The sequence below is a fragment of the Phoca vitulina genome, unplaced genomic scaffold (assembly GCF_004348235.1).
Source record: "Phoca vitulina isolate PV1807 unplaced genomic scaffold, GSC_HSeal_1.0 scaffold26, whole genome shotgun sequence".
Taxonomy (NCBI): domain Eukaryota; kingdom Metazoa; phylum Chordata; class Mammalia; order Carnivora; family Phocidae; genus Phoca; species Phoca vitulina.
In genome coordinates this window covers 1,782,896-1,790,952 of record NW_022589729.1, presented here as the reverse complement: position 1 = coordinate 1,790,952, position 8,057 = coordinate 1,782,896, and the positions used below count along the sequence as shown (strand labels likewise).

Sequence of the window (8,057 nt, the reverse complement as noted above, 5' to 3'; positions counted from 1 at the left end):
CTGTCTTCCAAAGCGATTGTACCATTGTTCATTCCCACAAGAAATGAACGAGAGTTTCTGTTGTTTCACACCCTTGTCAGCATTGGCAATTTCAGTTTGGTCACCTAATAGAGGTGGAGTGGTATAGCATTGTTTTAATTTGCGTTTCCCTAATGATGTATCATCTTGAACATCTTTTCATTTGCTTATTTGCCATACGTATATCTTTGGTGAGGTGTCTATTCAGATTTTCTGCCCATTTTAAAAATTGGGTTGTTTGTTTTCTTAATAGAGCAAAGGCAATCTTTCTTTGGAACTCGCCCTGACCATGCCAGCACTCATGAGTCTTACCTCTCTGAATACCTGTGGCTCATTGTCTGTAAACTAATTAACACTCACGGATTTCTCTTCCCATTATTACTTTCCATGCCCAGTGCAGCCTCCCTTATTTACTGATAAGCTTCTTCAAGTGAAGGAATCGGTGTTGTACATCCACAATACCTACCTACATGTTGTTTACCTAGTAGGTACTCAGAATTTTCTTTTAACTAACCAAAAAGTTAATAACCTGGAAAGTAATTCGGTTAGAACCAAGACTATTTATTGTAACCAGAACATGGAGGAACAAAGTAGAATAGATGAGGTTTCAGGATATCTGTAGTAGTTATTGTTCTCAGAGGAACTTATTTCTTGGGCTTCTTCTTTTTTTTTTCTTCTAGTTTCTTTTGTTGTAAAATATCTGGTATGAAGGGCAAACATTCTATGGCTATGAAATCACTTTGGATGTTTGTGAAAGAACTCACCTCTACCATCTAAAAATTTTATGTCCTTGTTTTATGTTCTATCCCCAACTTGGAAGAAGGCAGAAGCAAGATAAAATCTTGTGCCTACCTATATTCAAGGGCCATTAGTTTGCAGGAGTTAGGACTCCAAAACATCCAACCATCACCAAATTAACAAAATGTATTAGTTGGGCATAACATCTTGTCTTTAATAGAGGCTAGTAGAGAATGGAAGGTTGAAAGTGACATTGAAGACATAAAACAGAAGATTCAACTATAGTCCATTCTGGGATTGCACCAGGACCAAGCTGCCAATAATTCTATTCATTCATTCATTCATTCATTCTTCTCCAACTGAAAAGAGTAAAACTCAGGGCTCTTTGTGTTTAAGCCGTGTATGTACATGTGAAAAATGAAAACCGCCAGAGTCTACAAGTGAGGCTTTGTGAGGTCATGAGGTCAGCCTCAGTCAATGAATTCCAGATGTCTGAGTATGTATTTGTAATTTCTTTGGGGGGAGGAAGGACTCCGATAGTCAAGACAGGACCTGAGAGAACAGTACTGCTAAGAGAGACGCTGTGTCAAAGACCTTTTTCCTGTGGCTGGTTAATTAAGTTGTCCAGGGGGCTCATTTTATAAGAGTGGTTAATATACCCAAGTCATTAGATAGTTGTGAATTATAAAATGCAGAGGTAGGGAGAGATGGAAGGAGTAAAGAAAAACCAAAAACAAATCAACAAATTACAAGGGGTGGGTGCAAAATTTCTTTAAGCTTACTAGTTTGTTTCAACAGGTGAAGTAAATTGGTTGGCAGCTTTGGCAAGTCTCTTGTGTACGGAAAGGCTTCCAGAATGAATTCATGAGTTACTGTTCTGTTTACTGCACTGACTGTGTGGCCATGGTTATGCCATGGACACTAGGAGTCTCTGAGCTCTCCTCTGCGTAGAGAGGCTAATAAATAGTCTCCTATCTCTATGAAGGGTTACTGAAAGTACCCAAATATTATTTATGTTCCACTCTGTTAATTCAGTAAAAGTGCATAAAAATATGAGCCATTGTCTCTATTAGCACTGGAATTTGCAATCCTATTAAGCATCAATTTGTGTATAAGGTTAACCTTAGAAATTCCTACCAAATACAAAAGCTGATGCTACTCATTTAATTTTTATTCAAGAAATTATAAATGATTTATTCAACTGAAAAAAACATGCCATTTTATCTTAATATTCTGATTATGTTCCTATACCAAGTGAAAGAAAATTTTTAGCTATTTCCAGGGTAATCTTCACATATTTAACTGGGAGGAAATGTGTTAAATGTAAAACCATAATAATTCAGGGGGAGGAGCAAAAAGGCACTAAAATGACTGATATATTTAATAGCCTGAAAAATCAAGACTATTTCAGCCACCTGAGGTGCATCACAGGCATGCAAACATCTGCATTCTGAATTTTAATTGAGTTATCTTGATGTCCAGGGTCAGGCGGATGCATGGGGCCTTCATTAGGTTATACAGAACCTCAAAATAAAATTTTTTGTGCTTTGTTTTTCTCATAACTTATCTACACGATTAATGTTGATAGTGCAGGAAATGTTTTGCGTTGAGCCTCATTTCTTCATCTAGATGTCTAAGGACCTTTCCAGGTTTGCCTTCTAAATATGGTTAGGATAATCTTTGATGTCAGAAGACACAGATGACCATGTGCATGAGTCAGCTTTCCCTAGGTTAAACAGCCCCCAAAATTCAGTTGCTTAACAACAAAGGTTTATTTCTCACTCATATTACATATTGGTGACAGTGTTGCTTTTCTTCCTTGTGTCTGCTTTATTCCAGAATCTGGAGTAAGAGAGGAGCCCCTCTCTGCTCAAAGCAGAGGGAAGGTGTAAGAAGATGGGGCAAAACTGGGTAATGCCTGCATGAAGCACATCTCCTCAGCCCAAACCTGACTTCAAGCCACATCATGTGGCCAAGGCTGACATCTATGGTGGGGTAAATTTCTCCTCCAGGAAGGCACTAAGTCCTTTATAAGCCTCCTGGAGGAAGTGGGAAGGGAATAATTAAGAACAATAATACAATTCACCATACCACCTCTCATGTTTATTTAGAAAGTGATGTATCTGTTGATATGGGAGAGATCACAATTGTCCGTGTTTTACCAAAAATCTATGAAATCGTGGGCGGTCAATTATAACAGGTTTCTTTCTTTTTTCCCTCCCACCCTTTTGCCCTCTTTTAGTCCCTTTCATTCTAAATGTCTAAGTACTCAGGAATTGCTCCAAAGGATTCATCCTTTGTTCTGAAATCCAGGCAAGGCTGTGCCTGCCTGAGTAGCTGTGGTGTTGAGTGAGAGACAGGAGCAGGTCATCAGTGGAATATACACTGATCACAGAATTGCAATCCTTTGTGTTCATAAACACAGAACAAATTCAAGGTATCAGTGGATTGGTCAGGACTTTCAATGTTTATGTTGCATGTTTACAGGAATTGCCTGGGAATCTTATTACACAGGTTCTGGTTGAGGAGATAGAGGGTGAAGCCAAGTATTCTACTTTCTAACAAACTTCCAGGTGACGCCAGCTGCCACCCCAGGGACCACACGTGGAGTAGCAGTTGATAAGATAGCTCCTGAACATCTTTTAAAGCTTGATGTTCTCTGAAGTCCTTTCAATTCATTTCCCATGCCCACATGACTTGAATAAAGGTACATACAAATTGTACATGATCTAGGGTGCTTAAACTTTTATTACATTGCTTCTTAATGGAAGGGGCGGGGCCTTACCCATCTCTGTGTCCTCATAACCAACGTCCGGATAACTGATACTCCACTGTAGCTGGATCCACAAACGCTGAGCTGAGGTGGAGAGGGAGGGATGCAGTGCAGAATCTTTTATGAATATTAAAGTAACCATCCCTCCAGAAGAAAGCGCCTTGTTCCCTTGATGGGCCCCTGCCCTCTGGGAGGGGATGGTTTTTGCTAACCCTTTACTTATACTTCAACGCACATCCTTGCCTCAGGGACTTCCCGTGATTAAGATTGATCATCTCAATCTTAGGAATGGGCTTCATTTACGAGGAAGGCAAGGCCATTCAATTCCAATTAACTGCACGGTTCTTGTGTAAAAAACAACCTTAAACTTTTAGACTATTTAAAGAAAAGCAAAAGTCCCCACCCTTACTTTTTCATAAAACAGAATTGTCCTGACAAGGGCTTTCCTGTTCTTTTGAGTCAATAAGGCTCAAAGAACTTAAAAATAGATGATGGTTTTACATTTATCATTTGAACAAACATGGGAAATTCGGAAATAGTTGCCACGGAATTCTGGGAATAATTTTTTCCATCTCCACAGTTGGCAAAGTGGTTCTAAGGGAACCGTAGACGACATAAATGCACACACTGGGGATGTATTGGCATCTAGCCTCCTAAGACATAATGTCATTTGAGGCCAATCTCACTTGGAGGGAACACTAGTGATTTCAAAAATGCAGCTAAGGAGCACAGCGATGCTTCCTAACTCAGTGAAACTCTCTCTCCTGGGGCACTGATGATGGTAAGACACCACCAGGCCTTCATTTTCCTCTCATAACATTTCCTCCTATTCCCAGTTGTGTGTCGGTGAGAGCTAGGGAGCAGAGGGTGAAAGGATAAACCAATATAGAGAAAGGAAAGGTACGAAAAAGGCCACTGAACTAGAAAATGTGTAGATCTGGGTGATAATTTCAGATTCAGCAATAATTAGCTGTGTGACCTTGAGCAAATTACCCAACAGGACAGTCCTCCATTTCCTTATAGGTGAAACAAAAGGATTTGTAAGATTTCTTTTTTTTTTTTTTTTTTTTTTAAAGATTTTATTTATTTATTAGAGAGAGACACAGCCAGAGAGGGAACACAAGCAGGGGGAGTGGGAGAGGGAGAAGCAGGCTTCCCGCCGAGCAGGGAGCCCGATGCGGGGCTCGATCCCAGAACTCTGGGATCATGACCTGAGCCGAAGGCAGATGCTTAACGACTGGGCCACCCAGGCGCCCCTGGATTTGTAAGATTTCTAAGGACCTTTCCAGGTTTGCCTTCTAAAAGGAAAAACAGTAACAATACAAAATAATTTCACTGAGAGCCACCTGGTAGGCTTTAATGTGTAAGCATATGGACTGTATAATGTGTGCAGCCCATATGCATATAGAGATGAGCTAAACAAAAAGAAGGAAAAATAGGAACCTGTCATGGAAAGAGACTGGGACTGGAAGTCAGAAGAATTATTCCTTTTTTCTCCCTTTTTTTTAAGTTTTTATTTAAATTCCAGTTAGTTAACATACAGTTAACATACAGTGTAGTATTAGTTTAGGTGTACAATAGAGTGATTTCAACACTTCCACGCATCACCAGCTGCTCATCACAACTGCCCCCCTTAATCCCATCACCTGTTTCCCCCATCCCCGTCCCCCCTCCCCTCTGGTCACCAGCAGTTTGTTCCCTCTAGTTAAGAGTCTGTTTCTTGGTTTCTCTCTCTCTCTCTTGAATTCTGCATATGAGTGAAATAGTGATATTTGTCTTTCTCTGACTGACTTATTTCGCTTAGCATTGTACTCTCTAGCTCCATCCATGTCATCAGAAGAATTATTTCATTCATTTATTTACTGTTCATTCATAGACCATTCATTTATTCAGAAATATTCATTGAGAGCCCATCATTTACCAGTCACTAGACTAGGATCTGGAATATGACAATGAAAAAGCAAACTCTCCTGCCCTTTTGGAATTGATATGCTCCAGGAGAGATAGGTAACATATATAAAAAACAACAACAACAGCAACAACAAAGAAACACGATAATTGAAGATTGGTATAAATGTCACAGAGCAAATAAATGAGGCACAGAATTCCCAAGTAGCAAAGGGGCACAGTGTGTTCAAGAGCAAAGAAGCCATTGCAGTTAGAATGCACTAAGCAAGGGAGAGAATGCAGGAGATATGTTGTAGTTAAACAAGACTCAGATCTTGCAAAGCCTTAGTGATCATGGTAAGATTTTTAGGTTTTAAGAGCAAAAGGTAGGAGGTGGCCTGGGTGGCTCAGTGGGTTGAGCATCTGACTCTTGATTTCAGTTCTGGTGATGATTTCAGGATCATGAGATCGAGCCCTGCATGGGCTCCAGCTCAGCCCAGAGTCTACTTGAGATTCTCTCCCTTTCCCACCCTCTCTGCCCTTCCCCATACACTCTCTCTCTTTCTCTCTCTCTCAAATAAATAAATAAAATCTTTAAAAAAAAAGCAATGGGGAATCAAATCATTGAAGAGTTTTAGGTAGAAAGGTGACAAAGTCTACATCAATCTTTCTGGCTTTTGTATGCAAAAGAGAGGAGGATGTTAGAGTGGAGAAAATTAGTGATGGACTTGCGGATTTTTATATATTGTTTCACAACCATTTATGACCAATTAGAATCATAATTTTTTTTATGTTTAGATTTTCCCAAATTTGTCCTGGGGTGGGAAGTAGGTGGGAGAAAACTTAAAGGTGACTTTTGTGATTTGGGCACTATTTCAAAATTCCACCAGTAATGTCTAAGTGTTCCAGCTTCTTCACATCTCCACCACCACTTATTATTCTGTGTGTGTGTGTGTATGTGTGTGTGTGTGTGAATAGCCATACTAATGGGGTAAAGTGAAAATCTATTGTGGTGTTGATTTGTATTTTACTGCTGATTGCTCTGCTGAGCAGCTTTTTATGTGCTTATTGGCCCTTTGTATATTTTCTTTGGAGAAAAATATATATTCAAGTCCCCTGCCCATCTTTTAATAAGGTTATCTGATTTTCTGTTAAGTTATAGTTCTTTGTATATTCTGGATATGAACCCCTTATTACATATATGATTTGCAAATATTTTACCCCAATGTGTAGATTGTCTTTTCACTCTGCTGATTGTGTCCTTTGAGGAACAGAAGTTTTTAAGTTTGATGTAGTCCCTTTGTCTATTTTTGCTTTTGCTGCCTATACTTTTGGTGTCATTTCCAAGAAATAATTGCCAAATCCAATGTCATGAATCTTTTCCCTTGTTTTATTCTAGAAGTTTTACAGTTTTGAGTCTTATATTTAGGTGTTAAATCTATTTTTTACATGGTGTAAAATAAGGGTCTGACTTCACTTTACATGTGGATATCTGGTTTTCTAAACACCATTTATTGAAGATACTGTCCCTCCCTGATTAGGTAGTCATAGCACCTTTATCAAAGGGTTTTTTTCTGTACTCTTCATTCTATTCCTTTGGTCTATATAGCTGTCTTTATGAAAGTACCACACTGTTTTGATTACTATAGCTTTGTAATATGTTTTGAAATCAGGACCCATAAGTCCTCCAACTTTGTTCTTTTTTTTCCCAAAATTGTTTTGGCTACTTGGTGTCCTTTCAGATTCTACACTTGATCTTAGCCAAAAGGCCAAGAAGTGATCAATTCCACATGAATTTCAGGATGACATTTTTATGTTTCTACAAAAAAATGCAATTAGGTTTTGATAGAGATTGCATTGAATATATAGATTTGTTTGAGTAGTATTGATGTCTTAACAATATTGTCTTCTCATCTATGAACATGGCATGTCTTTCCATTCATTTGTGATTTTTTAGATTTCTTTCAGCAATGTTTTATAGTTTTCAATGTAGAAGCCTTTTATCTCCTTCGTTAAGTTTATCCCTAAGTATTTGATTCTTTTTGATGCTATCATAAATGAAATTGCTGTCTTAATTTCCTTTCCTGACTATTCATTCTTGGTGTATGGAAATGCAACTGATTTACATGTGTCGATTTTGTGTCTACAACTGTTGAACTTATTAGCTCTAACAGGTGTGTGTGTGTGTGTGTGTGTATAATCTTTAAGGTTTCTACATATAAGGTCATGTCATCTACGACAGAGATAATTTTATATCTTCCTCAACAATTTGGATGGCTTTTATTTCTTTTTCTTGACTAATTACTCTGTCTAGAACTTCTAATGATGTGTTGAATAGAAGTGGAAAAAGCGAGCATCCTTTTCTTCTTTCTGATCTGAGAGGAAAAGCTTTCAGTCTTTCATCATTAAGTAAGTTAGCTGTAAGCCTTTCATATTTGGCTTTTATTATGTTCAGGTAGTTTCTTTCTATTCCTAGTTTGTTGACTATTTTTGTCATGAAAGGATGTTGAATGTTGCCAAGTGCTCTTTCTGCATCAGTTAAGATGATCATGAGGTTTTTCTCCTTCATTCTGTTAATGTGACGTACCAAGACAATTGCTTTTGGGGTGCTCGGCTGGCTCGTTGGTGGAGCATAAGACTC

The 8,057-nt window shown here is 38.5% G+C and overlaps 1 pseudogene; it reads right to left on the bottom strand.

Annotated features, from left to right (window-relative positions):
• Nucleotides 1-7,034: 7,034 nt before the first annotated feature.
• On the bottom strand, nucleotides 7,035-7,197 carry LOC116643631 (annotated as a pseudogene).
• Between the last annotated feature and the right edge of the window lie 860 nt (nucleotides 7,198-8,057).